The sequence below is a fragment of the Plecotus auritus genome (assembly GCF_963455305.1).
Source record: "Plecotus auritus genome assembly, chromosome: 7".
NCBI classification, from domain to species: Eukaryota; Metazoa; Chordata; class Mammalia; order Chiroptera; family Vespertilionidae; genus Plecotus; species Plecotus auritus.
In genome coordinates, this window is record NC_137774.1 from 115,931,737 (window position 1) to 115,954,601 (window position 22,865).

At 40.2% G+C, this 22,865-nt stretch overlaps 1 long non-coding RNA gene across 1 annotated transcript; it reads left to right on the top strand.

The window, feature by feature from the left end:
* Positions 1 to 41: 41 nt before the first annotated feature.
* Positions 42 to 21,742, top strand: LOC308254359. The gene is made up of 5 exons (XR_013961218.1): positions 42 to 141; positions 20,658 to 20,726; positions 20,986 to 21,065; positions 21,256 to 21,401; positions 21,537 to 21,742. It is a non-coding gene; the product is annotated as an uncharacterized lncRNA (long non-coding RNA).
* Positions 21,743 to 22,865: the final 1,123 nt, after the last annotated feature.

Here is a 22,865-nt window from a genome sequence, read left to right on the forward strand (position 1 = left end):
GGGCGGAGTTGCTGGCTGAGGAGGGGAAGGAGGAGTTGGAGGAGGAGTCGTCACACCCCCTCTCCGGCCCATACCCGGCACTCCCACTGAAGAGCGTGGAGAGCGCCGACTCACAGACCTGGCGACACTCAGGTTTCCCAGGTGCGTGGTGTGGTGATGTTTGTCACTTAGAGTCTGCTTAAAGGATTCTGCGCTGAGCAGAAATAGACAAGACTAGAATCCCATGAAATTACAAATTATAAAGTCAATCTTAGAAAAGTGCTAAATCTCTAGTGGAGGGGGGTGGGGTAAAATTCAAATTTATACTGATCGGATTAGCTATTTAGGAATCCTCAGACTTGATCTTTTCCATTTATGTAAAAAATTCTTTATCAAGATTTTCTGTTCTCAATTCTTGTACATCTCTGCCAAAACAGTTAATAAACTCAGCGATAGGAATATTTACTGATGTTTATTTAGCTCTCACTATGTGCCAGGCCTTTTTACATGTATTTTCAAATTTACAACTCTCAACAATTCTATATTAGTTTCCAATTATGATCCGTATTTTAAAAATGCAGAAAGTTGAAGTAACTTCTTCACGGTCACACACCTCATTAGTGGCTGAACTGGGTTTGAACCAAGGAAGTGAAACCTTAGAATTGTTAATACATGTTGCTAATTTATGTTCCAATCTCTATGGAAGAGAGTTTGTTGTTCTTTCTTCTTCTTTTTGATTGATTTCAGAGAGGAAGGGAGAGAGAGAGATAGAAACATCAATGATGAGAGAGAATCATTGATTGGCTGCCTCCTGCACACCCCACAGTGGGGATTGAGCCCGCAACCCAGACATGTGCCCTTGGCTGGAATCGAACCCGGGACCCTTCAATCCTCAGGCCTACACTCTATCCACTGAGCCAAACCGGTGAGGGCTCTTCTTTTTTTTTTTTTTTTTTTTAACAAAATATTTTATCTAAACATGGAAGTCATAAACTTGGTGTAAATTAATACAAATTTAGACAAATCTTGTTTAAAACTTATAAAATCTATATATGTCCCTGATAATTTAAGACAAATAAATAAATCTGAACACCCCTACTTGAACAGCATGATGCCTGAGGGCTCCTCAGCTAGAAGACATTTTATAATACTCTGTGTGCTCTAAAATAAGGAAGGGAAGATAGAGGGAGAAGGAGATTTTGACTAATATTCTCTCAAGAACAATTTTAGAAAACATATATCACTTTATTTCCAACATCGATATGTATGTAACTTCTCAAATATAGAACCTGAGACAACATTATATGTGCTGAATAAGTGTTTGGACTTTGGTTTTGCATCAGCAATTTAGAAGAACACACTGAAAGTTATTTCAGATTATAATCTGTTTGACACTGTAGTAATATTGTTCTCATAAAACCACCTCCAAAACATTGACTGCTTTATATTCAGAAATGTACTTTTATTCTGTCCTTTCTGAAATTTTGTAACCTTTTCAGAAGTATGCCTTGTACTTGCCCTTTGCTCTGAAAGTTTGGCAATGTTCTTTGGCCAAAAGCAATAAAGTTCTGTTTTGCCTTTAAATTTATTAGGCTCAGGGCTAGCCCTCTTGAGAGGACATTGTCTCCAAATTGCCTCTCTTCCTGGGTGGTGCTCCCATTCTAGCCCTGACTCCTCACCCAATCAAAACTTCAGTCAGTTCTTGAGTGCCCCAATGAACACCTAATAAGCCAATTCACCAGGCTGATAACAAACAGCTCTATGTGTGGGCCCTCAGTGACATGTCTATGCCACTAAAGACTCTGAATGGGTACTGTCTTCATTCAGATCAGTTGTGGATTGCAAAAGCTGTGTCTGAGGGGAGTGCGGGTGGTGGGAGTGACACAGAAGCCCTTCCCAGGGCTTTTCTATGTTCTGATGAGGTCTATTCAATCTATTTTTAATGGCATGCTTATAAAGAATTGGGAACAAACATAGAATAGTTCTTGTGATCTGAAAGGCCTTCTGAGTATGGAGAGTCACACACTCCAGCTCAAATGCCCCCTGTGTAAGTTACATCTTTGCCTCAAGGCATCCTTCCCACACAGTCACTTTAAAAGGAAAAGTTCCTAGGAAGGCTTATGCTTTTTAAAAATATCTATCCCCCACTCCTTCCTCTTTGGCAACCATCAGCTTATTCTCTATATCTATGAGTCTGTTTCTGTGTTTTTTTTTATTGCACAATATTTCATCATATATATATATACTAGTGACCCGGTGCACGAAATTCATGCACATGAATCAAAAGGGGATTAATTAGAGGAAATAATTTAATATTGTTATTTGCCCTTTCTCTATGATAGAAGTGTCAGAGATGAAAGAAAATTAGTAAAATGTATATGAAAACCTTCCTCCTGTCAGAATCTGGGGCACACCACAGGACCCAGAGTCAAGTCCCCGCCCACCCACATGCACCTCAAAATCGCGTGAGACCCAGACCCAGCCGGCCCCCCTCCAATAGGCTAGATCCAGACCCGGCCAGTACCACCCTAGTCAAGCCCTGGTGGGCAGGGGGCGCAGCCTCAGGTCCCCTGGCCCAGTGCCAGGATGTGGGGCGTGCCTTGAGGTCCTCAATCAAGCCCCGCTAGATCGGGGACACAGCCTGAGATCCCCTGTCAAGCCCCGCTGGGTTGGGGGCATGGCCTGAGGTCCCCCATCAAGCAACGCCAGGTGGGGGAGCACAGCCTCAGGTTCCCTGGCCCAGCACGAGGAGGGGGACACAGCCTTAGGTCCCCCATCAAGCCATGCTGGGTGGGGGTGCAGCCTGAGTTCCCCCAACCCAGCACTGGGGGTGCACCTTGAGGTCCCCCGTCAATCCCCACTGGGTGGGGGGCATGGCCTGAGGTCCCCTGTCAAGCCCAGCCAGGCAGGGGGGTGCAGCCTTAGGTCCCCTGGCCTGGTGCTGGGGTGGGGGGCGTGGCCTGAGGTACCCTGTCAAGCCCCGCTGGGCGTGGGGTGCGGTCTGAGGTTCCCCGGCCTGGTGCCAGGGTGGGGGGCACAGCCTGAAGTCCTGTCAAGCCCCACCTGGTGGGGGGTGTGGCCTGAGGTCCCCCAGCCTGGCACTGGGGTGGGGGGAGCAGCCTGAGGTCCCCTAGCCCAGTACCAGGACAGGAAGTGCACCTTGAGGTCCCCTGTCAAGCCCTGCCAGGCGGGGGGCGTGGCCTCAGGTCACCTGGCACTGGGGCGGGGGGTGCGGCCTGAGGTCCCCCAGCCTGACAGCAGGGCGCGGCCTGAGGTCCCCTGTCAAGCCCTGCCAGGTGGGGGACACAGCCTGAGGTCCCCTGTCAAGCCCCACAGGGGTGGGGGAGGGCATAGCTTTAGGTCCCTGCTGATTGCTCGTTTAGGCTCCTTATGGGAACTTGGCTACAGCTGTGGGTGCAGCCATCTTTGTGACATAGTGATGGTCAATTAGCATATTCCCTCTTTATTAGATAGGATATATATATACTAGAGGCCCGAAGCACGAAGATTCGTGCAAGAATGGGCCTTCCTTCCCCTGGCTGCCAGCACCACTTTCGCTCAAGCCCAGAGCCGCCTTTCCGCCTGCCCACGCCACCCAGAGGCCTGGACTGGCTGGGGCGGTGTGGAACGCCTGTGTCCCATCCCGGCTACTCGGCGCCTGCAATGCAAATTAACCCACCATTTTGGTTGGGTTAATCTGCATAGTCACTCCTGATTGGCTGGTAGGCATCGCAAAGGTACGGTCAATTTGCATCTTTCTCTTTTATTAGTGTAGATATATATCAATCACATCTTCTTTATCCATTCATCTTGATGGACATCTTGGTTGCTTACTAGCAATGCTGCAAAGAACATTGGGGTGCACTTATCTTTGCAAATTAGTGTTTTTGTTTTCTTCAGATAAGTACCCAGAAGTGGAATTTCTGGATTTTATGGCACCTGTATTTTTAATATTTTGAGGAATCTCTACACTGTTTTCCATAGTGGCTGCACTAACTGACAATCCATTGACAGTGTACAATGGTTCACTTTTCTCCACATCATCACCAGCACTTGTTATTTGTTCATTTATTGATGATAGCCATTCATCCAAGTGTGTGGTGATATCTCATTGTGGTTTCAACTTGCTTTTCCCTGATGACTAGTGATGTCGAGCATCTTTTCATATACCTGCTGGCCATCTCTATGTCCTCTTGGGAGAAATGTCTAATCAGGTCCTCTGCCTATTGATATAAATAGTGTCACCCAGCAAACAGCCAGCTACAGAGAACAGGGTAGGTAGACTTGATAACATAGTGAATATAAAACAAACACTACAAACCCAGTTGTGCAAGAACTATCACATCTCCACCTTTTCTCTAAACATGCTTGCTTCAATCTGGGGCTAACCAGGAAATTAGAGACTCTAAATATTTACAAAGACAATTGAATGCGAGGAATTGATAACACCGGCAATGGAAGAACTCAGACGCTAAAAGGGAGTTGGTGAGGTAATCCAGAAATTAGCAAGTGTAGCCTGTAGCTGGAGAAATAAAGGGAGGAAGCAGGGTTACTGGAACCCAGGGGCCAGGCAGTATGGCCAGCCTGGTGAGAACTGGGGAACTGCTGTACAGATGAGAGACAGCCACTGCCATGGAAGTTGTCTATGGCAGGGAAAATATACCATAGATTCTCCTCTCCTCCTGCCCTCCAATGTCCTGTCAGTGCCTTCCAGTTAGCCAAGCCTAGACACCAACTGCCATAAGAGCCAGGGACACAGCCTGCAAGCCTGCAGCATAGAGGTGAATAGGGGAAGGGCTTGGAATATGAATCTGAGGGCAAGCAGGCCCCAGATCAGTACCGTATTTTATTTCACTTTCAAGGCGTCAGTCTTTCAAAGGTTTTCCCCCACTCCCTTGGGCAGGGTCAAAGTTCCAAGAGCATATGTCATTCCAGGCCATGGGTAGGTAGTAATGTGAAGTAGGAGGAGGTCTTTTGGTTTATACTCATCTGTCCACAGAGGTTTCTATTGTCCTTTGCCACAGCTGCCATACACTCTTGATTTCTCCTGTCAGCTCTCTCCTGCTCCAGCACCACATTTGGATCCAAGGAATACTAGTATTTCTAAGGTGTGGGACCATCATGCTAAGCCTCATCAGTATTTCTATATAGAGTCCTGTATGAAACATAATGATATAGGCAGGTTCAAGTAAAAGAATACATAAAAGATATTGTATGCAAACACTGTTGTAAACAAAGTAAGATTAGCTACATTAATATTAAATAGAGTAGACTTAAGAGAAAAAAAAAATTACCAGAAACAGAAAGAGATGTTATATAATGATAAAATGGTCAATATACCCAGAAGACCAATGTATATGCACCAATCAGTAGAGCTATAAAACATGTAAAACAACGCTGACAGAACTGAACAGAGAAATAGGCAAATATACAAGTATAGTTGAAGACTTCAAACCCCTCTATTAACAATTAATAGACTAGACCAGTGGTCGGCAAACTCATTAGTCAACAGAGTGGCAAACCGCGGCTCGGGAGCCGCATGTGGCTCGTGAGCCGCAGTTTGCCGACCACTGACCTAGAAAATAAATCAGCAAGGATCAACACCACCATCAAACCGAGGGATGTATTTGACATCTATAGAACACTCCTCCCAAGAATAGAAGAATGCGCCATATTTCAAACACCCCTGGGCTATATACCAAGATAGACCACATCCTAGTTCAGAAAACAAATCTCAACAAATTTAAGATTTGCAATCATACAGAATGTCTCCTCCAACTACAAGAAATCAAACTAAAATGAATAAAAGAAAGATAACCGGAAAATGCCCAAAAACTGGGAACAAAACAACAAACTTCTGAATAATCCATGAGTCAAGGAGGAAGTCTCAAGGGAAATTTTAAAAAAACTTTATTTGACTGACTACAATATGTCAAAATGTGTGACAGGTAAAGCAATGCTGAGAAGGAAATTTACACCACTAAATGTGTACAATAGAAAAGAGGGAGATCTCAGATCAGTAACCTAAACTATCTCACGAACCTAAAACAAGAAGAGCAAAATAAACCCAAAACAGAAGGGAAGAAATAATAAAGATAAGAGCAAAAATCAATGAAATTGAAACGGAAAAACAAGAGAGAAAATAAATGAAACAGAAAGGAGATTCTTTGAAAGGATCAACAAAATTGACAAACCTTTAGCAAAACTGACTAATAACAAAGGGGAGAAGACCTAAATGACCAATATCAGGAATGAAACAGAAGATGTCACTACAGACCCTAGACATTTAAAAAAGGACAATAAGGAACTATTATGAACAACTCTACACTCATAAATTTTGCAACTTAGATAAAAAATTTAAATTCCTTGAAAAATACAAACAACCACAACTCATGAAATAGATAATATGAACAACCCATATAACCACTAAGGGAATTTAATTCATACTTTTAAAACTCACCCCCCTCAAAATAACAACAACAAAAACAAAGAGGCAATAGCTGGGCCTGGAGAACTCTTGAAGAACTCTACCATACATGTAAGTAAGAATTAACACCACCTCTGCACAATCTCTTACAGAAGGTAGGAGTGAATATTCCTCTATTCATTTTATGAAGCTAATGTTACTCTGATTCAAAACTAGAAAAAGACACTATTACAAAAGAAATATACAGATAAACAGCACTTATATGTAAAAACTCAACAAAATATTAGCAAATACATTTCAGCAATGTATAAAAGGAAGTATGTACTATGACTAAGTGAGTTTATTCCAGGGATGCAAGGCTGGTTTCATATTTTAAAAGATCAATCAATGTTATCCACTACAGTAATAGACTAAAGTAGAAAGTCCATATGATCACATCAATTAATAGAGAAAAGGCATTTGACAAAATTTAACATCTATTTATGGTTAAAAAAAAAAACTCATAGGAAAATAGGAGTAATGAGGAAGTTTTTTAATTTAATAAGAGCATCTATATAAAAGCTACACCTAACAGTATACTTAATGATGAAAGACTAACTGCTTTCCACCTAAGATTGGGGAAAAGACAAAATTGTTTTTTCACACCACTTGTATTCAAATTGTGCTGGAATTTCTAGCTAGTACAATAAGGCAAGAAAAGGGAGACAGATTGGAACAGAAAAAAGTAAAACTGCCCCTATTTGCAGATAACCTGATTGTCGACATAGAAAATCTCAACAAATAAACCAAAGCAAAAACAAAAACCACCAACAAAAATACCTTCCTAGAACTACTGACTTCAGCAGGGTCTCAAGATAAACATAAAAAATCTAATGCATTTCTATGTACCAGTAATAAATATGTGGAAACCAAAATTAAAAACACAATATCATTTACATTTACTCCAAAAAAGATAAAGACTTAGCAGAGATATAAAGACTTAGCAGAGAAGTGTAGGACTTGTATGCTGAAAACTACAAAATACTGATGAATAAAAATAAAAAAAAATCTAAATAACAGAGAAACCTACTGTGCTCATGGATTGGACTCAAACTAATAATGATGTCAGTTCTCTCCAAATTGACCTATAGGTTTAACGAAACCAAAATCCCAGCAAAGATTTTTGTAGATACAGACAAGCTTATTCTATAATTTATCTGGAAAGACACAGTTCCTAGAATAGCTAAAACAAACTTAACAAAAAAGAATAAAGTCTATTCCATTGCATTTTGTGAACAAGACCAGTAGAACAGTATAGAAAACTCAGAAATAGACTCACACAAATATGGCAAGCTTATTTTTAACATAAAAACAAGTCAATGGAGGAAAGACAGCCTTTACAAGAATAGTACTGGAGCAATTGGACATCTATAAGCAATATGAACCTCCACCTAGTCTCACACTTTATACAAAAATTAACTCAAAGTGGATCATGGACCTAAATTTAAAACATAAAACTGGAAAACGTTTACAAAAAGGTAAACTTCTTGGATACAACATGAAAAACATGATCCATATAAGAAAAATTGATAAATTGGACTTCATTAAAATTAAAAACAGTTGCTGTGCTCAAAACTCTGTTAAGAGCAAAAGACAAGCTGAAGACTGGGAGAACATTTGCAGATCAAATAGCTAATAAAGAACTAGAAGCATATCCAAGAAGTGGAAAAATATTAGTTTCCCCTAGGGAGGAAAAATTAATGGCTGGGAACAGAGGTGGAAGGTAAACAATTTACTTACATATTCTTTTGCATATTTTTATTTTTGAGCTATGCAAAATTAATGCCTATTCAAGAAATAAAATTTTAATTATTAATTTTAAAATTCCTCAGCCAATCAAAGCTTGATGCTTTCCAAATGTTAGCAGTCTTCATTAGTCTGTTAACTTTTATTTAGAAATTTTCTGAAGTGGTTTTTTAACCTTTTTAATCATTAACTTACTTCAGTATTATAACTTCTTGTTCTTCCTAAACACTTAGCCAAAATCCTTATCCTTTTTTAAATTATGAAGATTCACTTCTATATACTCATTCTTTTCCAGAATAAAAAGCAGCTTATGGAAGAAAACTTTGGCCCTATGAATAACTATTGTTGGGAACTATTTACACGCTTATGGGTCAGTTGGAGCTGCCTTGACATCCTACCTTCTCACAGAATTCCTTTACAAGACACTGTGATTACATAGAGATAGATGGACCTGGAAATACAGCCCAGGATTTCTAGCCATGTGACCTTGTTCCAATTACTTATCCTACCCAACCCTGTGCCATTCCTCAATTATAAAAGAAACAAAATAATATCCATTTTCCCAGATTGCTCTGAGTATTAAGATAACCTATATACAGTACCTGAGACATGGTATTGGCTTGAGAGTTAAAATTAATGAAAGAAACATTTAGCTGCTAAAAGCATAAGTCCGCCAAAATAACGTTAAGAGTGGGTATAGTCTGTGGACACACATCTTAGAAAATAAGGCCAGGAAACAAAGTACCACCAACTTTGTGGCAACTTCAAAGTTATCAGGAGCTTAGATGTCTTTTTGCCTCATGGTCTGTGTCTCTGTTATATTACACATTCCCTCCAAGGACAATATTGGGGGATGGCGGCTCCTGCAGCAGGGTGTTATGGGAGTCTGTCAGAGGGGCAACCTAATCTCAACTTGAGGAAGCCACTTTTCACAGAATACCATGAAGATACTCTTATTGTAAAGAGGTGACCTCTTTAGAATATTTGAAACATGAGGTAAGGTCACCTTTTCTCTTATAATGCACATTGTTTTATGTAGCTCTGCATGCTTCTATGTATAGTCATTGTTGGCTCTTCTTCCACAGAAATTTTTTCACAAGAATCTAGAAAAATCAGCACAATATTTAAAACTGCAGTCCTCTGCCATTTCCAGCAACTCTACTATATTCCCTTTCTTGTTTTGTTTGTCTTGCAAGTATTTATGACATTGGACCCATTCATTTAATTGATCTTGTTTGGCATTTGTTTCCACCTCTAAAATGTAAGCTCTGTTAAGGCACAGATTTTTATCCCATTTATTCACTGCTGTAGTTCCTAGGACCTTGAATGTTCTGAGCACCTATTAAGCTCTTGATAAATATTTGTTGATTGGATAATAAAATTCCTGGGCCTTACTTCCATTTTCTCATTCATCATAAACAGAAACCTCTTCATTTGTTGTTTAGATATATCTCAGTCCTTTAGAAATCATATCCTGTAATGGATTCCATTAATTTTAGATTTACTTCTCAAATTTCCTTCAGAGTTGTCCTTCTGTGGTTTTCAACCTTCATTTTTTAAAAAAAATATATTTCTTTATTGATTTCAGAGAGGAAGGGAGAGGGAGAGAGAGATAGAAACATCAATGATGACAGAGAATCATTGATTGGCTGCCTCCCGCACGCCCCACACTGGGGATCGAGCCCACAACCCTGGCATGTGCCCTTGGTCAGAATCGAACCTGGGACCCTTCAGTCCACAGGCTGACGCTCTATCCACTGAGCCAAACCGGCTAGGGCACCTTTCTTCATTTAATTTGTTAACTCAGGCTATCTGGTGAAAAATCATTTCCACATCTCTGGACTACAAATTATTCTTTTTTTTCAATTTAATGACAGTTGTTAGGCCTATGAGTCTCAACTCCAAACCAACTCTTCACTGTGCAAAGCTGGGACATTGTAGACATTTCTGCTTTGCCTGGTGAGCTCTGCCAGTAGGGGGCAGTGGAAGGAGATGGGGAAAACAGGAGGAAGAGGGGACTCCCTGCTTCCAGCTTTGCATTTTGTGGCTGTCAGTATCTCTGTAGTAGGAACTCCTCTCCCCACTTGCAGCAATTAGTCGTTCAGTTTCCAACACTTCCCACCACCAGCACCGCCAGCCTCTGATGGGTGAGCCAAGCCCCATAGGGCTCCTAGGTCACCCCAGTCACCAAGCTGCTTACCTACTCTGTGTTGCCTTTCTAATGCACAGATTGGCCTATTTCACCAATTCTCCCTTTCTAAATGATCTCTGTTAAAACAAATGGTATGATTTCTGTTTTCCTGATTGAACTCTGGCTGATAGATAACTTCAACAATTTAGCATTTTGAATTATTATAATATCTTCTGGCCATTTTGAGACATATTTTGAATAGATTACTGTGCTTCTGTTTGTCAAAATAGTTTGAGCTACAGTATTTGTAAGATCAAAACCTCTTCTCCCCAACTTGGGCCAGAAGATGAAATAACCTCAGATTTCAAAAACCAAAAAATAAAAGTGTAATTTCAAAGCTGTTGACAGAACCCTGTGTAGCAAAGTAGAGGGCCTGAAGGTAAGGAGGCTTTGTAATGTACCTGTTGAGTAAGCTAGAAGAAACTAACATGGCTGTATAACAACCTAAAGTGTATTCCATCAGCCTATATTATATTACAATCAGGAAAATGTTTCTAACTCTTAATATGAATTTAGATGATTCTGCTCTGAGATTTGTTGTTCATGCTTGGTTTGTGTGTGATCCAGCAGTTACCCCTAGGAAGGATGAAAAGGCATAGCTTTACCTTAAACCTTAAGGATGCTCTACCTTTACAGTAAGCCCATCTGGACTCTCCTGAAGTCCCCTTTAATATTCCTGATTGAATATCTCATTGAAAACATGTGGTTGGATATGATTTCATTTTCTGGATTGAACTCTTTGGAGAAGGGGGTTGGAAACTAGAGCAAGACAAATCCCTGTGGGGGCCGGCAATAGATAGCATTTTACTACAAATGGAAGGAATGGACATTGGAGGCAAGGAAAAAGAACTTGCCTTTTTTTTCTTTTTCTTCTCTTGGACTAGGGAAACAGATATAGTTGGGGTATAATATTAAAGTGTTTTTTTTCCTCTGTTGAAATGAACTTTCTTAAATTCCTTGTAGTTCTTCAGGGAAAACTGTTTCACACAAATTTGCCGGCTGGTGTTCTGGGGAACTTAGACCAGACAGTAATAAAAGAACATGTGGTATAGCCACATTACAGCAACATGCAGTCCAGCCCAGGACCCTAGCATGGAGGACAGTAGGACGTTCCAGGAGCTAGTAGCCTGTGGTGGAGCTGGGAGCATGGATGAGATGCAGTGTGGAGAAGCAGGTTCCAAACAGAGGCCGCAGGAGTAGATATGAAATGAGCCTTCTTTGCAAACCTCAGAGAGAGTTCAGTCTGCAAAAGGGGAAGAGGCTGCCAGAGATTATACTCTGTAGATACAAGAATCCTTACTCACAACATGAAAACCACCCTTAAGAAAAGCAACCAGTTCCCACTTTGGCCTCTCTCCTTCTTATCATGGGAGCTCTCTTGCATTGCAGGCAAACTTCCAATGTGAGAAAATCATCAGCTGTGTGGCCACCTAACCAAATAAGACAACAAATCAATCTGAGCCCATTGTAACAGGTGAATTCCTATTAAATCAGCAAGTTAACACTAGTAATGTGTTGTATCTACACATGCACCCATCTTAATCGACAGGGCACCAACAGAGCCGAAGTCCCATGACGCTAAACTAGTGTTCATCAGATCAAACTTATGAATATCCAAGTGACATTTCCTTGATGTTTCTGTATTTCCATATTGCTTTAATAGCCACATGTGTTAAATGTATTTCTGCAATGTTGTAGGTAAAGAATAAATTTTTAAGATACATCTTTTACTGTAACTTTCTGGTTGCCATGTTGAAGTCCCCAAAATAATATAACTCTAACTTCCCAAAGCATTCTGTTCTCAGTTGATGTGCAATACGCACGTGATAAGTTCTTAGTTCAAACTATAATTTAGTCAAAAGGACAGTCAAATCACAGATCTTCTATATGCTCATTCGGTAATAGTACACATATGTTAATGTGAACCACATGGGTGATTTTTATTTAACTTCTTTTTTTAACTCTAAGAGACTTTTATACTGAACTAAACATCCTACCTAAGTGTTCAGCAGAGTTCATGAATAGAAGACTCATAGAGACAGAATGGCATGGATCCCGATGTTCACTAATCTCAGTTTCACTATGTTCATTTACGATAAAACTAGTTTTATGACAAGGCTTTCCTTCTCTTGTAAATGACAGAAGTTTTGAAATGTTATTGAGAGGTACGTAGTTATGAAGGATAAACTGCTATTCAAAAAGTATTGTTCAGTTCCTTTTCTCTTATCCTATGCTATAGTTTGTTTCATGGTTTCCCAACCATGAAAGATCAACTAATGAATTCCCTGGAAAAACTCACTACCCAAAGTTGCACAAGACAAGTTTGGAGTAGAAAGTCCATGTAATAACTTGTCAAGGAAATATTGCTTCTTGGTAGAGAGACCAATTTGATATGAAATGCCTGCTTATTTAGAATGTGGGGTAGGCATACCATGGAAAGTCTGAGCTGATTATCCAGGTCCTTTTGTTGGCCCTTTGGACCTCTCTTTCCTGACTAACCCTGAAGACAAGAGCCCCAAATTGTTCTCAAACCTACATTTTCACTCCTCCAAGCTACCCTTTCTGTTCTCTGAATATCTGAGTATTGGAAAAGATGCCTAGTTGTCTCACTGTGGAGAGAGCCTCTCTGTACTAACCTCTTTTTAAAAATCTGACAGCTTCTGTTTTTTTATAGAAGTGGTATCTCTACCCACCTCAATTTAGTGTGTTTAATCAACATGCTATCTTGTTAAGTACCATTAGCAAACAGTAGGATGACTGCAACTTCCTTATAAGGCACTGTGATTTTGCACTATCACTTTATTGATTATGTTTGAAACTCAAGGCCATTCTTAATGCCTCATCAGCCAGAAATCATAAATCTGCTCTTTGGTTCCTGTACTTATCAGTAACATAGCCATCTCAGAGACACTACATTTTCTACCTCTATCATAGGCACCAGGCAAATGTAAGCCTTTGTTCCTCATCAAACTCAGGTAAAGTTGGTTCTTTTTCTTTCTTTCTTTTTTTTTTTTTAAGAAGGAGGGAGCCATTTATTTAATAAACACTTATTGATCTATCTATACATGTCAGATACTGTGCTGTAAAATAGGAATAGAAAAATAACAGAAAATTATACTGTGTGTGATTAACATTAGTCCTTGAGTCAAACTTGATGAGTGTGTGTGTGTGTGTGTGTGTGTGTGTGTGTGTGTGTGAGAGAGAGAGAGAGAGAGAGAGAGAGAGAGAGAGAGAGAGAGAGAGAGAGAATTATTGTATGGTCCAGATTCTTCACTTCCTCAAGTCTCTTAGCCCCCAGGATATTCAGCATAGGACTGCTAAACATCTAGCAATTGCTCACCAATCCTTGAGGTCTTGCAGAAGCATAGGTCGGGGACTAGAGCTTTTTTTCTCTTTTGTCACCAATATCATTTAGTGCTGGTACAAAGTAAGTGCTCGATGTTAAGAGAAGGAAAGAAGGAAGGAAAAAAGGAAGAATGGGAGGAAGGGAGGGAGGGAGGGAGGGAGGGAGGGAGGGAGATTTTGCATATGATTTGGCAAAAAATTAACAAACAAAAACCTAGGCACTCATGTTTTAAGGCATGGTATAAAGAGATTGGTGGCAAGGAAATACCCATGAGGGTAGTGAAGATAAAGATCATGATCATGATGACAACAAGTACAATGCTTACTCAAAACCTGCTGATTTTTTTTAAAAATACATTTTATTGATATTTTACAGAGAGGAAGGGAGAGGGATAGAGAGCTAGAAACATCGATCAGCTGCCTCCTGCACACCTCCCACTGGGGATGTGCCCACAACCAAGGCACATGCCCTTGACCGGAATCGAACCCTGGACCCTTCAGTCCGCAGGCCAACGCTCTATCCACTGAGCCAAACCGGTTTCGGCTAAAACCTGCTGATTTTTAACTGGAGGATCAAAAAGAAAAAAAATGAGAAGATAATTAAAATTTTGATCAGCTGCAATAGTATTACTTACAATCAGGAACTGTTTCCTATGTAAGCAAGGTTATTTTGTAATATGATCATGATGATAATACTATTAAGTGGACAAGATTACTTTTATTATAATTTTATCCAATTAGGCTATTAATCTATCTATACACTTCATCATAGTTGTCATGTAGCATTCAGAATGTTGCATACTTAGGACTTTAAAAGAATCAAAGGGAATATTGCATCTATTCCAGGAAATATATATTCTCTGGCCTTGTTGAATAAGTTATTTGGTTTGATATTAATTATTAATGTCCTCAAGCCCTTTTGGATTATCTTTATAATCAGCTTTGGCAAACAATTGTTATTTTATTTCAATTAACAGGCAAATTGATAGTTTAGGAGTGTAATAATTTCTTATGTACAATAAGTATTAGAATAATCAGAACGAACACAAATGAATAACTGTCAGTGAATTGGGGTACATGATTTGCTTTTCTAAAATTTACCAAAAAATTGTCCTTGATACAAGTTCTTAAAGTTTATATAATATGTCTAAATGTGGTTTTTTCCTTATTTATCATTTTTGTCACTCTATAGGGTTTTGTTTTGTTTGCCCAAACTGAAAACATTCATCTTTAAGTCTGAGAAAATTATCTCCATTACTAGAGGCCTGGTGCACGTAATTTGTCTGGGGGGTAGGGTCGGGGAGGGGTGTCCCTCAGCCCATCCTGTACCCTCTAGCAATCCGGGATCTACAGGGATCCCTATGGGATTGGGCCTAAACCTGCAGTTGAACATCCCTCTTGCAATCCAGGACCCCTAGCTCCTAACTGCTCACTTGCCTGCCTGCCTCATTGCCCCTAACCACTCTGCTTGCCTGCCTCATTACCCCTAACCCCTCTGCCTGCCTGCCTGATTGCCCCTACCCACTCGCCTACTTGCCTAATCACACCTAACCACTCGCCTGCCTGATCGCCCCTAACTGCTTGCCTGCCTGCCTGATCACCCCAACCCCTCTGCCTGCCTGCCTGATCGCCCCTAACCACTTGCCTGCCTGCCTGATCACCCCTAATCACTCGCCTGCCTGATCACCCCTAACCACTCTGCCTGCCTGCCTGATCGGTCCTAACTGCTCACTAGTCTGCCTGATCGCCCCTCACCACTCACCTGCCTGCCTGATCGCCCCTAACCACCTCTGCCTTGGCCCCCACAATCTACTCTTTACTCCATCTATTGTGCTCTTTATTTCAACTATCACATTTTTACACATAATATTTCCATTTGGTTCTTTCTTTACATTGTCTAATTATTGTTTCATATTGCCAATGTCTTTCTTTATCTGTTTCATTATATTTTTTTTTAAATATTTTTTATTAATTTTTTACAGAGAGGAAGAGAGAGGAGAGGGATAGAGAGCTAGAAACATTGATGAGAGAGAAACATCAATCAGCTGCCTCCTGCACACCTCCTACTGGGGATGTGCCCGCAACCAAGGTACGTGCCCTTGACCGAAATCGAACCCGAGACCTTTCAGTCCTCAGGCCGACGCTCTATCCACTGAGCCAAACCGGTTTCGGCTGTTTCATTATATTTTATCATGTTTATTTTGAATCCTTGTCCCAACAGTTGTAAAACTTACTCTTTTAACAGACTCTAATCCAATGTGCCATTTCTTTGGAAATTGCCGTGTTCCTCAGATATCTCCTTATTTTAGCCTGTCAGTTACTATTCCTTTTGAGTTATTCATTGGTCTGTCCAGCAACATACATGGGAAAGGCCAAGAGTCAAACTGCAATCTGTCTCAGACCTGATGACCTCAGATTGTTTGTGGGGAAGAAGGGAGGTGTGAGCCTAAAGGTGAATGCCTTATGAGCCAGAAAACCATCTTAGTTTGTGTCAGCAGTTGGGTGAGGACACAGGGGAAGAGGAGAAGTGACTGTTTGAGGTTTATAAATTCTAATGTGCTTTTGAAGCTCCCAACTAGCATTTGTGCTGCCAAGATTTCACACCTAAGGACACCTACATAGGTATGGATTCTGGCCCCGTGATGGCCCTGAGGTGAGGCAGAGAATAACGGTAGCCAGAGCAGAGTGCCCGAGACTAGGACCATCATCACCTCATACAACAATTCGAAAAAATCCTCAGTCTTCCCAGGAATTTCTGACAGTTTCATGTCTATCTTGATGTTTCTCTCTAGTTCCATGAGGTTGATCTTGGGGTCTGATCTTGTAGTAGTTAATAGCTCAGTACTTGACCTTACTTGAACTCTGTACAAAATGATTTGTAGCGCTCCAAGTGCTTCATGAAAATGGTTAAGATTCTGTGTAGGCCCACAGGGGTAGGAAGATGTCTGACTGCAATGTGCTAATAATTGCAATGTGGACTTTCAAGTATGTAAATGGTGGTCCATGATAAAATACACTGAGTGGCCAGATTATTATGATCTCTGAACGCATAATAATCTGGCCACCAGTGTATATCCTATATAATAAAAGGCTAATATGCAAATTGTCCCCTCAACCAGAAGTTCGACCAGCAGGCAGGCCGGCCAACTGCCCATGTCCCCTCCCCCTGGCCAGGCTAGTCAAATCCACCCATGCACGAATTCTGTGCACCTGGCCTCTAATATATATATATACTAGAGGCACAGTGCACAAAATTCGTGCATGGGGGGGGTGTCCCTCAGCCCAGCCTGCACCCTCTCCAATCTGGGACCCCTTGAGCGATGTCTGACTGCCCATTTAGGCCCGATCCCACTGGGATCGGGCCTAAATGGACGGTCGGACATCCCTCTCACAATCCAGGACTGCTGGCTCCCAACCACTCACCTGCCTCTGCCTGATTGCCCCTAACCGCTTCTGCCTGCCAGCCTGATCACCCCCTAACCACTCCCCTGCCAGCCTGATTGATGCCTAACTGCTCCCCTGCCAACCTGATTGCCCCTAACTGCCCTCCCCTGCAGGCCTAGTCCCCCCAACTACTCTCCCCTGTAGGCCTGCTCCCCCCAACTGCCCTCCCCTGCAGGCCATCTTGTGGCGGCCATCTTGTGTCCACATGGGGGCAGCCATCTTTGACCACATGGGGGCGGCCATCTTGTGTCTTGGAGTGACGGTCAATTTGCATATTACTCTTTTATTAGATAGGATATATATATATTGAGTGGCCAGATTATTATGCGTTCAGAGATCATAATAATCTGGCCATTCAGTGTATATTAAGGATGTTAGACTGGAAATAGTAAATCAATACATACCACAAAAATGTTGCTATATGTTTGTTTTATCTCTTCTATCTGAGCCGTATGATTATGTTTTTTCCAATCCAGACAGAGATAACCATATAAGATAGCATCATACTTATTTGTAAGCTACTTCAAGTCCACCAAATCAGGCTGGCAAATTTGCTTTGGCTGCTCTGACACATAACAAGGCTAAACCCTTGCTTCATTTGCTAGTGAAGCCAGCTAAATGTGTGCTTTGAAAACCAATCAATCCTCAAGTCACAGTCTTTTAACACCATATAAGTGGATTTCTCCCTCATGTAATCTGTCACTGTAAAATGCTCTGCTTCATGTGGTCATTCAAGGACACAGCTGAGGGACATTCGCCACTCCAACCCTGGCAGGGAAGAGAGTGAAAGGACATCTTATCTCTGTTCTTGTCTGGCTTGCCACAGAATTGACACCTGCCACTGCTGCTCAAAGTTCATTGGCTAGAACTAGTCAAATGCCATGTCTGCCTGCAAAGAGGCTGGAAATACTGTTCTCTGTGTGCCTGAAAAGAGAGGAGAACAGGATATTGATGAGCTCGTAATGTCTACCACGTGTCCTAAATGCCGTGTCAATACATCAATGATATAAACTTGATTGCCAAGATGACATGGTACTCACATCCTCCTCTTAACTTTTTTATTCTTTTTTCTCTCTCACTTTCCCTGCCACTCCCCACTGGATTACTTATTTCACATCCCTTAAAATGTGTTTCCCAAGGTTTAGTTTCCAGTCTTATGCTACTTTTCTTATATTCTATCTTTCTTGGGGATTTAAGAATTACCCATCATGATTTCTCAGAGTTTCTTAAGTACAGAAGTTTAATAAACATTGAATGACTGATCTACCAATTAACTAGTAATTGACAGTGAAACAATGACTTTAAAAATTGAATATTTAGTAATTTTTAACACCCAAATAGTAGAAATCTTCAGCATTTTATATCCTTTTTCTCCTACTTTTTTCCTCTTCACTGTTTTTTCCTTAACACCTTTACTTTACTATAGAAAAATATTAACTGTATAATGAGCACTGTATTTTGATAAACCAGTTTGTAACAATAGCATGACAATATTCAAATTATGAAAAAGTAGACAAGAAAAAGAGTGTTATTTTTATTTTCTGATATTAAATCATAGAATGACTATCTTCCCTTTCAGTTGTCTCTAATTAGTGTTACACAAATAATGCTAACTTCAATGCCAAAATACTTTTGGAACAGCATTTATTTTATTTAGCCTTCAATTAGAAGCTATTTAAAAGTGGTGCTTGTAAATAAATAATATCAACTTTTAGAGTTACAGGACCAAAACAAACTGATTTTTAGTATTATAAGTTATTTTTTTATTAAAAGACTTTACATGAATATATAAATATTTTGTAATACAATATTGTTCATTGATTTACTTTTTAAAATATTTATTCAACACCAACTGTGCTTTAGGCATCTTTCTTTAAAAAATAATTTTTTATTTTTCAATTATAGTTGACATAGAATATTAAATGTCTAACATAGTGATTGGACATTTATATAACTTATGAACTGATCATCCTGATAAATCTAGTCCCCACCTGGCACTGTACCTAGTTATTATAATATTATTGATTATATTCCCTATGCTTTATTTTACATCCCGTGACTATTTTGCAACTACCACAATTTACTTCTTTTATAAAATATATATATATATTTATTGAATTTATTGGGGTTACATTGGTTAATAAAATTATATATGCATCTTGTTAATAAATTGAAATCTCTGACATTTAGGTACCAATGAATATATTTCTAAAAATCTATCTAATCCCTCTAGATGTATTTAAGTTTATACATTTCTCTGTGTGTAATGTATTTATATAAGTATCTAAGTATTTATACATGTATACAGACATATATGCCAGTATACATTTCCCTAATGACTAATAATGTTATACATTTTTCATATGCTGCTTTGCTGTCCATACATCTCTTTGGTGAAGTATAGATTGAGATATATGGAAATATTTTGCAAATCTGAGTGAAGGTTATAATAGGAGTTTTTTTTTTGTTTGTTTTCTTTAATATTTTTATTGATTTCAGAGAGGAAAGAAGAGGGAGAGAGAGATAGAAATATCAACGATGAGAGAGAATCATTGATCAGCTGCCTCCTGCATGCACCCTACTGGGGATTGAGCCCGCTTCTCGGGCGTGTGCCCTTGAATCGAACCCGGGACCCTCCTCCACAGTCTGATGCTCTATCCGCTGAGCCAAACTGGCTAGGGCTAGGAGTGTTTTCTTATACCATTTGTTTTTGCAATATTTTAAGTCTGAAATTATTTCTGAATAAAAAGGTTAAAAGGGGAGAAATGTTATAAATATCACAAGAATGATAAATGGTAAATCATCTTTAATTATATATTACTATATTATTAATAATTACATAATATGATATAACATAATATGATATAAATGGTAGAGTAGAGTAGTATAGTATCGTTTGGTAAACTCCAAATGATGTTAACAGAGATCAGGAAGTGGAGGAGGACAGGTATGAAGAAATAGAAACTTAGAAAACTTCTCATCTGTTGAAGTGGGCTGAGTAAAAAAAAAAATTAGTTTCAATCTTGATTTGCATAATCAGAGACCTATTTGTTCAATGCAAGTACAAATAGTGGAAACCATACAAATCACTGCAGAAGACAAATCAAACAAACCGTGTTCCTTATATTGAAAGAGACAACAGAGGCAGCACCAAACATACATATAAAAAACTTAAGATGACAGAACAAACAGGATAGCGATACAAACAGTTTTTCAGATATGGGACAATGTTTACAACAGACTGGTAAGTAAAATGTGTAAGATGGAAAATGTATTTAGAATGACCTCACATAAATTCAATGTAGAAAAAAAAAGGAAGCAAATACATCGAAGTACTTGTCTTTGGGCAGTGAAATTATGAGTGACTTGTATTTTCTTAATTATAATTTATGTGTTTTTTTCAAAATTGTCTCTACTTTCATACCAAAATATGAGTTATATTTTTTAAAAAGAAAAATATAGCTTTCTATCTCTCCCTGTTTCTAGAGTTAAATCTGATTAAATGGTGCATGAAATGACATCAAGACCTTCTGCCTAACATTTTTCACGAAAAATGTAAGTCTGCCCCTTGGGCGACATTGCGGAGGTAACAGGTTTTATCACTTAAGTTGTCTTACCTGGAATGCTATCCCTCAATCAATTTTACTTTCATCTTGGGTATATAAAAGGTCATATCAAGAAATGACAGGCATAAACATTAATGTCAGTCAGTTTTGATTAAAGTAGAGAAATTTCTCCCATTTCGGAGGGGGAGTTTTTCCTTTATATTTGCAATTGTTGTTTGTGCTATAAAATGATTACGAATCCCCTCCAGCATTCGCTGAGGCAGCAGAGAGCAGATTAGGAGCGTGGGCTCCGCAGACAGAGGATCTGGACCTGACTCCTGGACCTTGAGTAAGTTAGTAAATATCTTTGTGCCTCAGTTCCCTCCTCTGTAAAATGAGGATGATGATAACAATACCTACCTTATAGTTATTTTGAAAATTTAATGAGTTAATATTTGTAATGTTCAGAACAGTGCCTGGTACAAAGAGAGTGGTATAGAAGTCTTCATTAAATAGATAAAATTCACTCTACTTTCCAGGCTATGGCACTTCTACTTTCCTCCAGTCTTTTGTCCCCTTTGGTGACATAACATACAATTTCTGTATCTTTCCGTACACTGAACCGTGAAACACACCGCATTTCTCCACTGGGCTCCTGCTTCCTTTTGGTCTCCCAATCTTCCAGGTATAGTGATTTTCAGTCCTTTCTTGATCCTCCATCACCTCATCAACTTGCCCCTCTCCCATCCCTTGTGGCCTTGCTTTCTACTTTGCAGAATCATGGCTTGTTTACTGATTTGCATGTTGTTCCTTTTCACAGGGCCTGTTGGGAACAATGACTCAACCCTGTGCATCCAGATTGGTGTAAAGCAGAACACTGGTCAGAGGTGTATAAACTGGTGTGTGGGGAGAAAAGGGTTCTGAGCTCCCATAAAGACGGTAAATATGCTTTTTTTTTGAAGGCTCTAGTGGTTCTCAACCTTGCTAATGCCGCAACCCTTTAATACATTCCTCATGTTGTGGTGACCCCCAACCATAAAATTATTTTCGTTGCTACTTCATAACTGTAATTTTGCTACTGTTATGAATCATAATGTAAATATCTGTGTTTTCCGATGGTCTTAGGCGACACTGCTAGCGGTTCTCAACCTGTGGGTCGCGACTGCTGCTGTAGAGCCTAAGACCATTGGAAAACACAGATATTTACATTACGATTCATTAACAGTAGCAAAATTAGTTATGAAGTAGCAACGAAAATAATGTTATGGTTGGGGGTCACCGCACATGAGGAACTGTATTAAAGGGTCGTGGGATTAGGAAGGTTGAGAACCACTGCAGTGTGCGTGTTCTAGTGGGGGAGGACAAAGGGCAGCATTTCCCGAACTGCTTTGACTAGTGAAACCTGGCATTTCCTCTCTCTATTCCTGTGAACTGGAAGCGTTGTCAGAATACCACTGAGAACTGTGGCCCTGGCCGAGGAGTGGCACTCTGTGGTGAAAGCACCCCACAGTCCCGTGGGAAAAGAACTATTTCTGAAAGTACCATTCAGATCACACCATTTTTGCTTTGGTGACCAGAATTGGTTCACCACCAAAATCCCAGAAGAAATTCAACCCCCTCATCTTGCTGGAGGACTGCATGCATGCGCGCATTCTGCAAATATGGAGGGCCAGGAGCTGTGTGGACAGGCACGCCTGTCTTCGTTGCCATGGTCACCGCCGCCCAGTCTTACCCACAGCTCAGGAGGACTCCGTGCTGAGGACTGGGAACGCTGCATCAGATGTTCAGGTAAGAGACGTTCCCCTCCTGGGGGCCCCGAAGAGCAGAGCCTGTCTCGGTGGGGCGGGATGGTGCAGGAACTAAGAGGAGTGTGGGTGCTACTTGGTCCACTCTTCATGGGACACTGTTTTGGTGTCCTTGAGAACCTTCCTTCTGTAGTCAGTAAAGGAGCTGTATGCCTTAGAGTCAAACAAATGACAAGGGTTGATTGTAAGAACAGTGATGAGTGATGAAAATAAAAAAGATATTTACCTCTGTGAGCACCTTCTATACATTGCATCTGCTTCTTCTCTTCTTGGAGAGCTAACTCTCAGGCAGATCCCATAATAACTTTTAGAATCTTAATAATAACTTCAGTGCTCTAACCCCA